Genomic DNA, 17,363 nt, shown 5'->3' on the forward strand with positions numbered 1-17,363 from the left:
CTAAATGGAAGGAATTGATGCATGGCAACAATAATTAGAGAATTCATGCAGGTGCCATTAAATTCTAAGTGGGAGGACTGGGGCAGGATAACTCTCAATGGGTGAGTTGGTGAAATTCCCAAATTAATGCAGGATTGGTAAATGGGAGAATTGGTGCAGGGAAGCAGAACACGAATTAGAGCCTTAGACATGTCTAGCACGGAAACAGACTCTTCAGTTCAACTTGTCCACGCCTAAATTTAAGAATTCTGGCAGCTCTCCACTAAATTGGAGACTCACTGCAAGGAACTACTGCATGGAAAAGTTAAGAAAGGGATTATTGAAATGTGAGAATTTTCAACAGGGCATCAGATAATGGATGAATTAGTGCAGTTCAGCACTAAATGTGGAGGGATGTGTGTGTTGTGTTGTGTTGCACTAAATGGGAGAATTGGGGTAGGACAATACCTTTGGGGAGATTTAGAGTCGGGCACCCCTAAATTGGGCGAGGGCATCAGTCCGTATGAGGATTAGTGTAAGACAACATTGAGTGGAGAACTTCAGGATATCAGCAGTTGGGGAAATGATGCTAAGCAACACTGAATTGGAGAATTGGTGTGGGGTATCAGTCAATGAAAGACCTGGTGCAGGGCGCTGATCACTTTGAGAATTGGAGCAAATGGGAGAACACGGGCAGTGAATCAGGAAATAGGAGAAATGTTGCAAAGGATTAGTGGTCTACATTCAATACAGTGTACCACCGAAATGGGGGAGTTGGTGCAGTTCACCACAAAAAGAAAGATATGTGTAGGATCGGTAATTTGGAGATTTGATGCCAAGACTGGAGAATTGTGGCAAAGGATTACTAAATGGGAGAATTGTTGCAGGGAAATACTGAATGGAAAACCTGGTGCACAGTGGAGCTAAATTAGAGAATGGGTGCATGGCACCAGTAATTGGCAGAATTAGAGTAGCGCACCCTTAAATGGTAGAATCGGGCTCGGGCATCAGTAAATGGAAGAATTAGTACAGGGATATGAGTAAATGGGAGATTTGGTGGGAATCAATATATGGGAGATCTGGTGCACAGTGCCGTTACATTGGAAAATTGGTGTGTGTCTATATATAAGAAGATTGGAGCACATCATGTCTAAATTAGGGAATAGGAGCCAGGGAAACAATAAAAAGAAGAAATGTTGCAAGCATCGGTAAATTGGAGATTCAGTTCAGTGCATCACTCAATGAAAACAATTCAGCAGGGCACCCGTACGTGAAAGACGTGTATCAGGGAACACTTAAATGGAAGGATTTGATGCAGGACAACAATAATTGGAGAATTTATGCAACTGCCTTTAAACTGGGCAGGATAATACTCAATGGGAGAGTTGGTGCAGTTTCAGGATTTGTGCAGGATTGGTAAATGGGAGAAATGGTGCAGAGCAGTGGAGCCATAAATAGAGTCATACAATCATGGCAAATTAGTGCAGTTAGCACCAAATGGGAGAGTTTCAGATTAGCAACAAATGGGAGAATTGGGACAGGACAATACTTGATATAGGAATGAGAGTAGGGCAACCCTAAATTGGGCGAGGGCATCAGTCAATTTGAGGATTGGTGTAAGGCAAAACTGAATGGAGAACTTGTTCAGGATGTTAGTAATTGGGGGAAATGGTGCTGAGCAACACTGAATTGGAGAATTGATGCGGTCCTTCAGTAAATGAGAGACCTGGAGCACAGTGGAGCTAAATTAGAGAATTGGTGCTTGGCAACAGTATATGGGTGAGTTAGAGTAGGGTACCCTTAAATGGTAGAATTGGGCTCGGGCATCAGTAAATGGAAGAATTAGTACAGGGTTATGAGTAAATGGGAGATTTGGTGGAAACAATAAATGGGAGATCTGATGCACAGTGCCGTTACATTAGAAAATTGATGGGAATGCCAATATATTGGGAAAATTGGAGCAGAGCATGTCTAAATTGGGGACTAGGGGCCAGGGAAACAATAAAAAGAAGAAATGTCGCAAGCATCGGTAAATTGGAGATTCAGTTCAGTGCATCACTAAATGAAAACAATTCAGCAGGGCACCCGTACGTGGAAGAAGTGTATCATGGAACAACTAAATGGAAGGAATTGATGCAGGACAACAATAATTAGAGAATTCATGCAGGTGCCATTAAAGTCTAAGTGGGAGGACTGGGGCAGGATAACTCTCAATGGGTGAGTTGGTGAAATTCCCGAATTAGTGCAGGATTGGTAAATGGGAGAATTGGTGCAGGGAAGCAAAACACGAATTAGAGCCTTAGACATATACAGCACGGAAACAGGCCCTTCAATCCAGCTTGCCCACGCCTAAGTTTAAGAATTCCGGCAGCTCTCCACTAAATTGGAGAATCATTGCAAGGAACTACTGAGGATCTAAAATTTGAATTTAGTCAACAATTGTATGTAGATTTTTATTTACCACAAATTGGTTTCTCAATTTAAAAGAATGCTATGAAATGGCCTGTGAACCTGTACTGCTGATTTGCAGAATTAAGCTGAAATTCAAAGATAAGAGGAAAATACAGTTTTCATAAAATGAATATTGATGCATTATTTGACTATTCGAACTAACCTTCAACTGATACATTTCATGACAATTTACATAAATAAAATTTATTTTCCAAGGAATACCATTGGATCAGCCTATTGACAATTATGCCTCCATATCGCAGATGATTGGACCTTTCTTGTAATTAACAACCCTTTTCCAGAAAATATCATTGGATTAATTTTCTGCAAATCATGTCACCTTACTATATGTGATTGGTCTTTAATTTCATTAGGGCTGTACTAACTCTTTTAAAAACATATTAAAAATGTGTAATCTTCAAATGTAATTGCGCGACTTCACCATGGAATAGAGAAGCTTTAACCTCTGTGTTGCTGGATAAAATTACGTCAAGGTGCCTTAATTCAATAAACTAATGACCTCTGCTTTTTGAACAGACCGTATTCGTTGATTCTATTGACCGATCTCGAATCAAGAGGTCATAGATCTTCACAGAATGGTACAATGACCAGCAGGAGTGAAATCTGGAAGAGGTAATAGTTATTTATGATCAGCAGGATGTTGCACAGATAAGCGGGAATAAAATCTGTTAGAGGTAATAAATGTTTATGATCTGCTGGATGTTACAGGGTCAAGCAGGAATGAAATCTAGAAGAGGAAATAACCGTTTATAATCTGCAGGATGTTAAAGGGTCAAGCAGGAATGACAGCTGGAAGAGGTAATAGTTGTTTATGGTCTGCAGGGTGCTACCGAGACAGCCAGGAATGTAATCTGGAAGAGGTAATAATTGTTTACGATCGGCAGGATGTTACTGAGACAAACAGGAATGTAATCTGGAAGAGGTAATAAATCGGTTATACTCTGCAGAATGTTACAGAGGTAAGCAGGAATGAGATCTGGAAGAGGTAATAGTTGTTAATAATCTGCAGAATGTTACAGAGACAATCATATATGAAATCTAGAGGAGGTCATCGATGTGTATAGTTTTCAGGATGTTACACAGACAAGCAGGAGTGAAGTCTTGAAGAGGTAATATTTGTTTATAATCTGCCAGATATTACGCAGACAAGCAGGAGTGAAATTTGAAGAGGTAAAATTTGCTTAAAATCTGCAGAATGGTACAGAGACAAGCAGGAGTGAAATTTGGAAGAAGTAATAGTTGTTTATAATCTGCCAGAAGTTACGGTGACAAACAGGAGTGAAATCTGGAACAGGTAATATTGGTTTATGACCTGCAGGATTTTACAGAAACAAGAAGGGATGAAACCAGGAAGAAGTAATAATTGTTTATGGTCTACAGGATATTACAGAGACAAGCTGGAGTGAAATCTAGAAGAGGTCATAGATGAGTATGGTCTGCAGTATTTTACAGAGACAAGGAGGAGTGAAATCGAGAAGAGGTAATACTTTTTATGGTCTGCAGAATGTTGCAGAATCAAGCAGGATTGAAATCTGGAAGAGGTTCCAGTTGTTTATAATCTGCCAGACGTTACGGTGACAAGCAGGAGTGAAATCTGAAATCTGAAACAGGTAATATTTGTTTATGACCTGCAGGATTTTACAGGTACAAAAAGGAATGAAATCTGGAAGAGATAATAGTTGTTTATAGTCTTCAGGATATTACAGAGACAAGCCGGAGTGAAATCTAGAGGAGGTCATAGATGTATATGGTCTGCTGTATTTTACAGAGACAAGCAGGAGTGAAATCCGGAAGAGTTAATAGTTGTTTATAACCTGCACGATGTTGCAGAGGTAACCAGGAATGAAATCTGGTCGAGGTAAAGTTGTTTATGGTCTACAGGATGTTGAAGAATCAAGCAAGAGTGAAAAATGGAAGTGGTAATACTTTTTAATGGTCTGGAGAATGTTACAGAGGCAAGCAGGAATGAAATCTGGAAGAGGTAATAGTTGTTTATGATCTACAGCATGGTACAGAGACAGGCAGGAATGAAATCTGGGAGAGGTAATCGTTTTTCATAATCTGCCAGATGTTACGATGACAAGCAGGAGTGAAATCTGAAACAGGTAATATTTGTTTATGACCTGCAGGATTTTACAGATATAAAAAGGAATGAAATCTGGTCGAGGTAATAGTTGTTTATAACCTGCAGGATGTTGCAGAGGTAAGCAGGAATGTAATGTGGAAGAGATAATAGTTGTTTATAATCTGCAGGACGTTGCAGAGGTACCAGGAATGAAATCTGGAAGAGGTAATAGTTATTTATGGTTTGCAGGATGTTGCAGAATCAAGCAGGAGTAAAAAATGGAAGAGTTAATACTTTTTAATGGTCTGGAGAATGTTACAGAGACAAGCAGGATTGATATCGGGAAGAGGTAATAGTTGTTTATAATCTGCAGGATATTACAGCGATAAGCAGGAGTGAAATCTGGAAGAGGTAATAGTTATTTTTGGTCTGCAGTATTTTACAGAGACGAGCAGGAGTGAAATCTGGACAAGGTAATAATTGTTTATAATCTGCAGGATGTTGCAGTAGTAAGCAGGAATGAAATCCAGCAGAGGTATTAATTGTTCATGGTCTGCAGGATGTTGCAGATTCAAACAGGAGTAAAAAGTGGAAGTGGTAATACAGAGGTTGCATTTGTTTATAGTCTGCAGAATGTGAGAGACACAAGCAGGTGTGAAATATGGAAGTGGTAATAGTTGTTTATCATCTGCAGGATGTTAAACGGTCAAGCAGGATTGAAATCTGGAAGAGGTTATAGAGGTTTGCAGGATGTTATAGACACAAGCAGGAGTACGATTGAAAAGACGTGATACTTTTTTATGGTCTGCAGAATGTTACAGAGACAAGCTGGAGTGAAATCTGGAAGAGGTAATAGTGGTTTATGATCTGCAGCTTGGCAGAGAGACAAGCAGGAGAGAAATCTGGAAGAAGTAATTGTTGTTTGTGGTCTGCAGGGTGTTATAGACACAAGCAGGAGTGAAATCTGGAAGAGGTAATAATTGTTTATAATCTGCTGGATGTTACACAGACAAGCAGGAGAATAATTTTGAAGAGGTAAAATTCGCTTAAAATCTGCAGAATGTTACAGAGACAAGCAGGAATGAAATCTGGAAGAGGTAATAGTTGTTTGTAATCTGCCAGATGTTACGGTGACAAGCAGGAGTGAAATCTGAAACAGGTAATATGTGTTTATGACCTGCAGGATTTTACAGATACAAAAAGGAATGAAATCTGAAAGAGGGAATAGTTGTTTATGATCTACAGGGTGTTACAGAGACAAGCCGGAGTGAAATCTGGAGGAGGTTATAAATGTGTATGGTCTGCAGTGTTTTAAAGAGACAAGCAGGAGTGAAATCTGGAAGAGGTAAGAGTTGTTTAAGGTTTGCAGTAGATTACAGAGACATCCAGGAGTGAAATCTGGAAGTGGTAATAGTTGTTTGTAGTCTGCAGGATGTTATAGAGACAGGCAGGAGTGAAATCTGGAAGAGGTAACAGTTGTTTATGCTGTACAGTATTTAACAGAGACATCCAGGAGTGATATCTGGAAGATGTAATAGTTGTTTGTGGACTGCAGGATGTTATAGAGACAAGCAGGAGAGAAATCTGGAAGAGGTAAGAGTTGTTTATAATCTGCAGGATATTACAGGGACAAGCAGGAGTGAAATTTGGAAGAGGTATTAGTTGTTTAGGATCTGTAGCATGGTGCAGAGACAAGCAGGACTGAAATCTGTAAGACGCAATAGTTGTTTGTGGTGTGCAGAATGTTACAGAGACAGGCAGGAGTGAAATCTAGAGGAGGTTATAGATGTGTATGGTCTGCAGTATTTTACAGAGACAAGCAGGAGTGAAATCTGGAAGAGGTAATAGTTATTTATGATCTCTAGCATGGTACAGAGACAAGCAAGACTAAATCTGGAAGATGTAATAGCTGTTTATGGTCTGCAGAATGTTACGATGACAGGCAGGAATGAAATCCAGAAGAGGTAATAGTTGTTTATGGTTTGCAGTATTTTACAGAGATAAGCAGAAGTGAAATCTGGAAGAGAGAACAGTTGTTTATGGTCTGCATTATATTACAGAGACATCCACGAGTGAAATCTGCAAGAAGTAATACTTTTTTATGGTCTGGAGAATGTTACAGAGGCAAGCAGGAATGAAATCTGGAAGATATAATTGCTGTTTATAGTCTGCAGGATGTTACAGAGAAAAGCAGGAGTGACAAATAAAAGAGGTAACACTTGTTTATTTTCTGCAGGATGTTACAGGGTCAAGCAGGAATGAAATCTGGAAGAGGTAATAGTTGTTTATCGTCTGCAGAATGTTACAGAGACAAGCAGGAATGAATCAAGAGGAGGTCGTAGATGTGTATGGCCTGCAGGATGTTACACAGACAAGCAGGAGTGAAATCTGGAAGAGGTAATAGTTGTTTATAATCTGCAGAATGTTACAGAAACAAGCAGAATGAAATCTGGAAGAGGTTCAAGTTGTTTATAATCTGCTAGATGTTGCAGCGACAAGCAGGGGTGATATATGGAAGAGGTAATAGTTATTAATTATCTGCAGGACAGCACAGAGACACGCAGGAATGAAATGCGGAAGAGGTAATAGTTGTGTATAATCTGAACGATATTGCAGAGTCAAACAGGAGTGAAATAAGGAAGAGGTAATAGTTGTTTCTGGTCTTCAGACTTTTACAGGGACAAGCAGGACTGGAATCTGAATGAGGTAATAGCTATTTATAATCTGCCAGATGTTACAGAAATAATTCGGAGTGAAATCTGTTCGAGGTAATTGCTGTTTATGATCAGCATGATGTTACAGAAACAAGCAGGAGTGAAATCTGGATGAGGTAATAGTTGTTTATTTTCTGCAGGATTTAAAGAGACATTCAGGAGTGAAATCTGGAAGAGGTAGTAGCTGTTTATGGTCTACAGGATGATACAGGGTCAAACAGGAGGGAAATTTGGAAGAGGTAGTAGCTGTTTATGGACTGCAGGATGATACAGGGTCAAACAGGAGTGAAATATGGAAGAGGTAATATTTGTTTATAATCTGTAGGATGTTACAGAGAAAAGCAGGAGTGAAATCTGAAAGGTGTAGTAATTGTTTGTGGTCTGCAGAATGTTACAGACACAAGCAGGAGTGAAATCTGGAATAGGTAATATTTGTTTATAGTCTGCAGAATGTTACAGAGAGAAACAGGAATGAAATCTGGAAGAGGTTCACGTTGTTTATAATCTGAACGATGTTGCAGCGACAAGCAGGGGTGACGTATGGAAGAGGTAATAGTTGTTTATGATCTGCAGGATGGCACAGAGACACGCAGGAATGAAATCTGGAAGATGTAATAGTTGTTTATAATCTGAACGATGTTGCAGAGTCAAACAGGAGTGAAATAAGGAAGAGGTAATAGTTGTTTCTGGTCTGCAGAATTTTACAGGGACATGCAGGAATGTAATCTAGATGATGTAATAGCTGTTTATAATCTGCCGGAAGTTACAAAAACAATCTGGAGTGAAATCAGTTCGAGGTAATTGTTGTTTATCATCAGCGTGATGTTACAGAAACAAACAGGAGTGACATCTGGACGAGGTAATAGTTGTTTATGGTCTGTAGGAAGACACAGGGTCAAGCAGGAGTGAAATTTGGAATAGGTAATAGTTGTTTATGGTGTGCAGGATTTAAAGAGACAATCAGGAGTGAAGTCTGGAAGTGATAATAGTTGGGTATGGTCTGCAGGATGTTACAGAGACAATCAGGAGTGAAATCTGGAAGTGGTAATATTTGTTTATAATCTGCAGTAATTTACAGAAACAATCCGGAAGGAAATCTGTTAGAGTTAATTGTGGTTTCTGATCAGCATGATGTTACAGCAATAAGCAGAAGTGAATTATGGGAGAAGTAATAGTTTTTTATGATCTGCAGAATGCGACAGAGACAAACAGGAATGAAATCTGGAAGAGCTTGCATTTGTTTATAATTTGCACAATGTTATAGACACAAACAAGAAGGGAATTTGGCAGAGGTCATACTTGTTTATCGTCTGCAGGATATTACAGGGTCAATCAGGAATGAAAGCTAGCAGAGGTAATAGTTGTTTGTGTCCTGCAGGATGTTACAGAGACAGGCAGGATTGAAATCTAGAGGAGGTCATAGATGTGTATGTTCTGTAGTATTTTACAGAGACAAGCAGGAATGAAATCTGGTCGAGGTAATAGTCGTTTATGGTCTGCAGGATGTTGCAGAATAAAGCAGGAGTGAGATCTGGAAGAGGTTCAAGTTGTTTATAATCTGCCAGATGTTGCAGCGATAAGCAGGGGTGATGTATGAATGATGTAATGGTTGTTTATGACCTGCAGGATGGCAGAGACATGCAGGAATGAAATCTGGAAGATGTAATAGTTGTTTATAATCTGAAAGATGTTGCAGAGTCAAACAGGAGTGAAATGAGGAAGAAGTAATAGTTGTTTCTGGTCTGCAGAATTTTACAGGGACAAGCAGGAATGGAATCCAGATAAGGTAATAGCTGTTTATAATCTGCCAGAAGTTACTGAAACAATCCGGAGTGAAATCAGTTTGAGGTAATAGTTGTTTTTTTTACAGCATGATAGTACAGAAACAAACAGGAGTGAAATATGGAAGAGGTAATAGTTGTTTATAATCTGGAGGATGTTACAGAAAAAAGCAGGAGTGAAATTTGGAAGAGGTAATAGTTGATTATGGTCTGCAGGATTTTACAGAGACAATCAGGAGTGAAATCTGGAAGTGATAATAGTTGGGTATGGTCTGCAGGACGGTACAGAGACAAGCAGGAGTGAAATCTAGAAGAGGTAATATTTGTTTATAATCTGCAGTAAGTTACAGAAACAATCCGGAAGAAAATCTGTTAGAGGTCATTGTTGTTGCTGTAACATCATGTTGTAAGCATGATGTTACAGCAATAAGCAGGAGTGAATTATGGGAGAAGTAATAGTTGTTTATGATCTGCACAATGTGACAGAGACAAACAGGAATGAAATCTGGAAGAGCTTGCATTTGTTTATAATCTGCACAATGTTATAGATACAAGCATGAAGGGAATCTGGAAGAGTTAATAGTTGTTTATCATCTGCAGGATATTACAGGGTCAAGCAGCAGTGAAATCCGGAAGAGATTGTAGTTGTTTGTGGTCTGTAGCATGTTACAGAGACAAACTGGAATGAAATCTGGAAGAGGTCATACTTATTTATAGTCTCCCGAATGTTATAGACACAAACAGGAGTGAAATCTAGAAGAGGTAATAGTTGTTTATAATCTGCCGGATGTTACAGAGACAAGCAGGAGTGAAAAATAAAAGAGGTAATACTTTTTTATGGTCTGGAGAATGTTACAGAGGCAAGCAGGAGTGAAATCTGGAAGAGGTAATATTTGTTTACTGTCTGCAGAATGTTACAGAGAGAAGCAGTAATGAAATCTGGAAGAGGTAATATTTGTTTATAAACTGCCGGGTTATACAGGGACAAGCAGGAGTGAAATCTAGAAGAGGTAATAATTGTTTATGGTCTGCAGGATGTTACAGAGCCAAGCCAGAATGAAATCTGGAAGATATAACAGTTGTTTATGGTCTGCAGAATGTTACAGAGACAAGAAGGAGTTAAATCTGGAAGAGGTCATATTTGTTTATAAACTGCCAGATTGTGCAGAGACAAGCAGAAGTGACATCTGGATGAGGTAATAGTTGTTTATAATCTGAAGGATGTTACAGAAAAAAGCAGGAGTGTAATCTGGAAGAGGTTATACTTGTTTATAATCTGCAGTAATTTACAGAAACAATCCGGAAGGAAATCTGTTAGAGGTAATTGTTGTTTCTGATCAGCATGATGTTACAGCAATAAGCAGGAGTGAATTATGGGAGAAGTAATAGTTGTTTATGATCTGCAGAATGCTACAGAGACAAACAGGAATGAAATCTGGAAGAGCTTGCATTTGTTTATAATCTGCACAATGTTATAGATACAAGCATGAAGGGAATCTGGAAGATGTCATACTTGTTTATCGTCTGCAGGATATTACAGGGTCAAGCAGGAATGAAATCTAGAAGAGATATTGGTTGTTTGTGGTCTGCAGAACGTCACAGAAACAAGAGAGAGTGAAATCTGGAAGAGTTAATATTTGTTTACAGAGAGAAGCAGGAATGAAATCTGGAAGAGCCAATATTTGTTTATAACTGCCGGATTGTACAGACACAAGCAGGAGTGAAATCTGGAAGAGGTAATAGTTGTTTATAGTCTGCAGGATGTTGCGGAGGTAAGCAGGAATGAATTCTGGTCGCAGTAATAGTTTTTTGTGGTCTGCAGGATGTTGCAGAATCAGGCGGGAGTGAAAAATAAAAGAGGTAATACATTTTTATGGTCTGGAGAATGTTGCAGAAGCAAGCAGGAGTGAAATGTGGAAGAGGTAGTAGTTGTTTGTGGTCTGCAGGATGTTACAGAGACAAGAAGGAGTGAAATCTGGAAGAGGTAATATTCATTTACAGTCTGCAGAATATTACAGAGAGAAGCAGGAATGAAATCTGGAAGAGCTAATATTAGTTTATGAACTGCCGGAAGAGGTAATAGTTGTTTATAGGTTTCCGGGTGTTACAGAGACAAGCCGGAGTGAAAAATAAAAGAGGTAATTTTTTTATGGTCTGGAAAATGTTACAGGGACAAGCAGAGTGAAATCTGGAAGATGTAATAGTTGTTTGTAGTTGCAAGGTTTGTGAAGGTTTGTAGCTCAGCTTGAGATTTAGCGTGTAGGCTTGCTCGCTGAGCTGTAGGTTTGATATCCAGACGTTTCATTACCTGGCTAGGTAACATCATCAGTGGCGACCTCCAAGTGAAGCGAAGCTGTTGTCTCCTGCTTTCTATTTACATCTTTCTCCTGGGGTTTGTGGTGATGTCATTTCCTGTTTGTTTTCTGAGGGGTTGATAGATGGCATCTAGATCTATGTGTTTGTTTTTGGCATTGTGGTTGGAGTGCCAGGCCTCTAGGAATGCTCTGCCATGCCTTTGCTTAGCCTGTCCCAGGATAGATGCGTTGTCCCAGTCGAAATGGTGGCTTTTTTCATCCGTGTGTAGGGCTATGAGGGAGAGTGGGTCGTGTCTTTTTGTGGCTAGCTGGTGTTCGTGTATCCCGGTGGCTAACTTTCTTCCTGTTTGTCCAACGTAGTGTTTGTGGCAGTCCTTGCATGGAATTTTGTAGATGACGTTGGTTTTGTTAATGGGATGTACTGGGTCTTTTAAGTTTGTTAGTTTTTTGTTTGAGAGTGTTAGTGGGTTTGTGTGCTTCTAGGATTCCAAGGGGTCTTAGTCGTCTGGCTGTCATTTATGAAACTTCTTTGATGTATGGTAAGGTGGTTAGGGTTTCTGGCTGTGTTTGGTCTGCTTGTTGTGGTTTGTTCTTGAGGAATCTGCGCACTGTAATTTTTGAGTATCCGTTCTTCTTGAATACGGTGATTCTCCTCTGTTTTTCGAAGTTCGCCTGTGCTGCAGTATGTGGTGGCTCCTTGGAATAGTGTTCTGATACAGCTTTGTTTGTTTGTGGTCTGCAGAATGTTAAAGAGGGAAGCAGGAGTGAAATCTGGAAGAGGTTACTTTTTGTTTACAGTCTGCAGAATGTTACAGAGATAATCAGAAGTGGAATCTGGAAGAGGTAAAAGTTGTTTATTATCTGCAGCATGGTACAGAGACAAGCAGGACTGAAATCTCAAGATGTAATAGTTGTTTATAGTCTTCAGTATGTTACAGAGACAAGCAGTAGTGATATCTGGAAGAGAAATTAATACTTTAAATCTGCAGGATGTTGCAGGGACAAACAGGAGTGAAGTCTGGAAGAGGTAATAGTTGTTTATGGTCTTCAGGATGCTACAGAAACAAGCAGGAGTGAAATCTGGAAGAGGTAATATTCGTTTTTGTCTGCAGAATGTTACAGAGACAATCAGGCGTGAAATCTGGACGAGGTAAAAGTTGTTTAAGATCTTCAGCATGGTACAGAGATAAGCAGGAATGGAATCTGGACAAGGTAATAGTTGTTTATAATCTGCAGGATGTTGCAGTAGTAAACAGGAATGAAATCTAGAAGAGTTATTACTTGTTTATGGTCTGCAGGATGTTGCAGATTCAAGCAGGTGTGATAAGTGGAAGTGGTAATACAGAGGTTTCATTTGTTTATAGTCTCTGGATTAGTGGTGCTGGAAGAGCACAGCAGTTCTGGCTGCATCTGAGGAGCATCTCTCTATGCTTCAGGCTCTCTGCCTTTATTCCTAATGAAGGGCTTTTGCCCGAAACATCGATTTTTCTGCTCCTCGGATGCTGCCTGAACTGCTGTGCTCTTCCAGCACCACTAATCCAGAATCTGGTTTGCAGTATCCGCAGTCATTGTTTTTACCTCTTTGTTTATAGTCTGCAGAATGTTAGAGACACAAGCATGTGTGAAATCTGGAAGAGCTAATAGTTGTTTCTGGTCTGCAAAATATTGCAGAATCAAGCAGGAGTGAAAAATGGAAGTGGTGAAACTTTTTAATCGTCTGGAGAATGTTACAGAGACAAGCAGGAGTGAAATCTGGAAGAGATAATTGTTGTTTGTGGTCTGTAGGGTGTTATAGACACAAGCAGGATTGAAATCTGGAAGACGTAATAATTGTTTATGGTGTACAGAATGTTACAGAGACAAGCAGGAATGAAATTTAGAGGAGGTCAAAGATGTGTATGGTCTGCAGGATGTTACAGGGTCAAGCCAGAATGAAATCTGGAAGAGGTAATAGTTGTGGAACATCTGCAGGATGTTGCAGGGTCAAGCAGGAATGAAATATGGAGAAGGGAATAATTGTTTGTGGTCTGCAGGATGTTAGAGAACACAAGCAGGAGTGAAATCTAGAAGCGGTAATCATTGTTTGTGGTCTGCAGAATGCTACAGAGCAAGCAGGAGTTACATCTGGAAGACGTAATAGATGGTTATGATCTACAGATAGTTACAGAGACAAGCAGGAATGAAACCTAGAGGAGGACATAGATGTGTATGGTCTGCAGTATTTTACAGAGACAAACGGGAGTGAAATCTAGAAGAGGTAATAGTTGTCCATAATCTGCAGGATATTACAGAGACAAGCAGGAGTGAAATCTGGAAGAGGTAATAGATGTTTATGATCTGCAAGATGTTGCAGATTCAAGCAGGAGTGAAAAATGAAAGTAGTAATATTTGTTTATAATCTGCCAGATGGTACAGAGACAAGCAGGACATCTGGACGAGGTAATAGCTGTTTATAATCTGCAGGATGTTGCAGAGGTAAGCAGAAATGAAATCTGGTAGAGGTAATAGTTGTTTATGGTCTGCAGTATTTTGCAGAGACAAGCAGGAGTGAAATCTGGAGGATGTCATAGATGTGTATGGTCTGCAGGATGTTATGCAGACGAGCAGGAGTGAAATCTGGAAGAGGTTCCATTTGTTTATTGTCTGCAGAACGTTATAGACGCAAGCAGGAGTGAAATCTGGAGGATGTCATAGATGTGTATGGTCTGCAGGATGTTATGCAGATGAGCAGGAGTGAAATCTGGAAGAGGTTCCATTTGTTTATTGTCTGCAGAAAGTTATAGACACAAGGAGGAGTGGAATCTGGAAGAGGTCATAGTTATTTATGGTCTGCAGGATGTTACAGAGACAATCAGGCGTGAAATCTGGACGAGGTAAAAGTTGTTTATGATCTGCAGCATGGTACAGAGATAAGCAGGAGTGAAATCTGGACAAGGTAATAGTTGTTTATAATCTGCAGGATGTTGCAGTAGTAAACAGGAATGAAATCTAGAAGAGTTATTACTTGTTTATGGCCTGCAGGATGTTGCAGATTCAAGCAGGTGTGATAAGTGGAAGTGGTAATACAGAGGTTGCATTTGTTTATAGTCTCTGGATTAGTGGTGCTGGAAGAGCACAGCAGTTCAGGCTGCATCCGAGGAGCAGTAATATCTTCTAGCTTATCTCTCCATGCTTCAGGCTCTCTGCCTTTATTCCTGATGAAGGGCTTTTGCCTGAAACATCGATTTTACTGCTCCTCGGATACTGCCTAAACTGCTGTGCTCTTCCAGCACCACTAATCCAGAATCTGGTTTGCAGTATCCGCAGTCATTGTTTTTACCTCTTTGTTTATAGTCTGCAGAATGTTAGGAACACAAGCATGTGTGAAATCTGGAAGAGCTAATAGTTGTTTCTGGTCTGCAAAATATTGCAGAATCAAGCAGGAGTGAAAAATGGAAGTGGTGATACTTTTTAATCGTCTGGAGAATGTTACAGAGACAAGCAGGAGTGAAATCTGGAAGAGATAATTGTTGTTTGTGGTCTGTAGGGTGTTATAGACACAAGCAGGATTGAAATCTGGAAGACGTAATAATTGTTTATGGTCTGCAGAATGTTACAGAAACAAGCAGGAATGAAATTTAGAGGAGGTCAAAGATGTGTATGGTCTGCAGGATGTTACAGGGTCAAGCCAGAATGAAATCTGGAAGAGGTAATAGTTGTGGAACATCTGCAGGATGTTGCAGGGTCAAGCAGGAATGAAATATGGAGTAGGTAATAAGTGTTTGTGGTCTGCAGGATGTTAGAGAACACAAGCAGGAGTGAAATCTGGAAGAGGTAATCATTGTTTGTGGTCTGCAGAATGCGACAGAGCAAGCAGGAGTTACATCTGGAAGACGTAATAGATGGTTATGATCTACAGATAGTTACAGAGACAAGCAGGAATGTAACCTAGAGGAGGACATAGATGTGTATGGTCTGCAGTATTTTACAGAGACAAACAGGAGTGAAATCTAGAAGAGGTAATAGTTGTTCATAATCTGCAGGATATTACAGAGACAAGCAGGAGTGAAATCTGGAAGAGGTAATGATTGTTTATGGACTGCAGAATGTTATACAGACAAGCTCGAATGAAATCTTGAGGAGATCATTGATGTTTGTGGTCAGCAGAATGTTACACAGACAAGCAGGAGTGAAATCTGGAGAGGTAATATTTGTTTATCAACTGTCGCATGTTACAGAGACAAGCAGGAGTGAAATCTGGAAGAGGTAATAGATGTTTATGATCTGCAAGATGTTGCAGATTCAAGCAGGAGTGAAAAATGGAAGTGGTAATACTTGTTTATAATCTGTCGGATGATACAGAGACAAGCAGGAGTGACATCTGGACGAGGTAATAGCTGTTTATAATCTGCAGGATGTTGCAGAGGTAAGCAGAAATGAAATCTGGTAGAGGTAATAGTTGTTTATGGTCTGCAGTATTTTGCAGAGACAAGCAGGAGTGAAATCTGGAGGATGTCATAGATGTGTATGGTCTGCAGGATGTTATGCAGACGAGCAGGAGTGAAATCTGGAAGAGGTTCCATTTGTTTATTGCCTGCAGAACGTTGTAGACACAAGCAGGAGTGGAATCTGGAAGAGGTCATAGTTGTTTATGGTCTTCAGGATGTTACAGAGACAAGCAGGAGTGAAATCTGGGTGACGATATAGTTCGTTAGGGTTTCAAAGATTTTACACAGACAATCAGGAGTGAAATCTGGAATAGGTAACAGTTATTTATGGTCTGCACAGTGTTACAGATACAAGCAGGAGTGAAATCTGGAAGAGGTAATAGTTGTTTCTCATCTGCAGGAAATTACAGAAACAATCCAGAATGAAGTCTATTAGAGGGAAGTTTTGATTAAGATCAGCATGGTGTTACAGAAACAAGCGGGAATGAAATCTGGGTGACCTTGAGAGACAAGCCGGAATGAAATCTGTTAGAGATAATAGTTGTTCATGGTCTGTAGGATATTACCGGGTCAAGCAGGAGTGAAATCTCGAATAGGCAATAGCTGTTTATGGTCTGAAAGATGTTACAAAGACAAGCAGGAGTGAAATCTGGAAGAGGTAATAGTTGCTTATAATCTGCAGGATGTTACAGAGACACACAGGAGTGTAATATGGAAGAGATATTAGTTGTTTCTGGTCTGAAGGCTTTTCCAGGGACAAGCTGGAATGAAATCTGGATGAGGTAATAGTTGTTTATAATCTGCAGGAAGTGACATAGACAAGCCAGAATGAAATCTGGAAGAGGTAATAATTGTTTATTATCTGCAGGTTGTTACAGAGTCAAGGAGGAGTGAATCCTAGAAGAGGTAATAGTTGTTTATAAAATTCCAGATGGTACAGAGACAAGCATGAGTGTAATCTGAAAGAGGTAATAGCTGTTTATAATCTGCAGGAATTTACAGAAACAAGCTGGAATGAAATCTGGACGTAATACTTGTTTATGGTGTGCTGGACATTACAGGGACATGCAAGAATGAAATCTGAAGAGCTCATATTTGTTTATGGTCTGCAGGATGTTACAAAGAAAAGCAGGAGAGAAATCTGGAAGTGGTAATAATGGTTTATGATCTCCTGCATGGTACAGAGACAAGCAGGAACGAAGTCTGGAAGACGTAAACGTTGTTTATTGTTTGCAGTATTTTACAGAGACAAGCCAGAATGAAATCTGGAAGAGGTAATAGCTGTTTATGATCTGCAGGATGTTACAGAGAAAAGGGGGAGTGAAATCCGGAAGAGGTATTAGTTGTTTATGGTCTGCAGGATTTTACAGAGACAATCAGGAGTGAAATCTAGAATAGGTAATATTTGTTTATGATCTGTAGCATGGTACAGAGATAAGCAGGAGTGAAATCTGGAGGACATAATAGTTGTTTATGGTCTGCAGAATGTTACAGAGACAAGCAAGAGTGAAATCTAGAGGAGGTCATAGATGTGTATGTTCTGCAGTATTTTAAAGAGAAAAGCAGGAGTGAAATCTGGAAGAGATAATAATTGTTTATAACCTGCAGGA

The sequence above is a fragment of the Chiloscyllium plagiosum genome, unplaced genomic scaffold (genome assembly GCF_037043375.1).
Source record: "Chiloscyllium plagiosum isolate Xiang-an unplaced genomic scaffold, Cpla_swu_hap1 HiC_scaffold_31, whole genome shotgun sequence".
NCBI lineage: Eukaryota > Metazoa > Chordata > Chondrichthyes > Orectolobiformes > Hemiscylliidae > Chiloscyllium > Chiloscyllium plagiosum.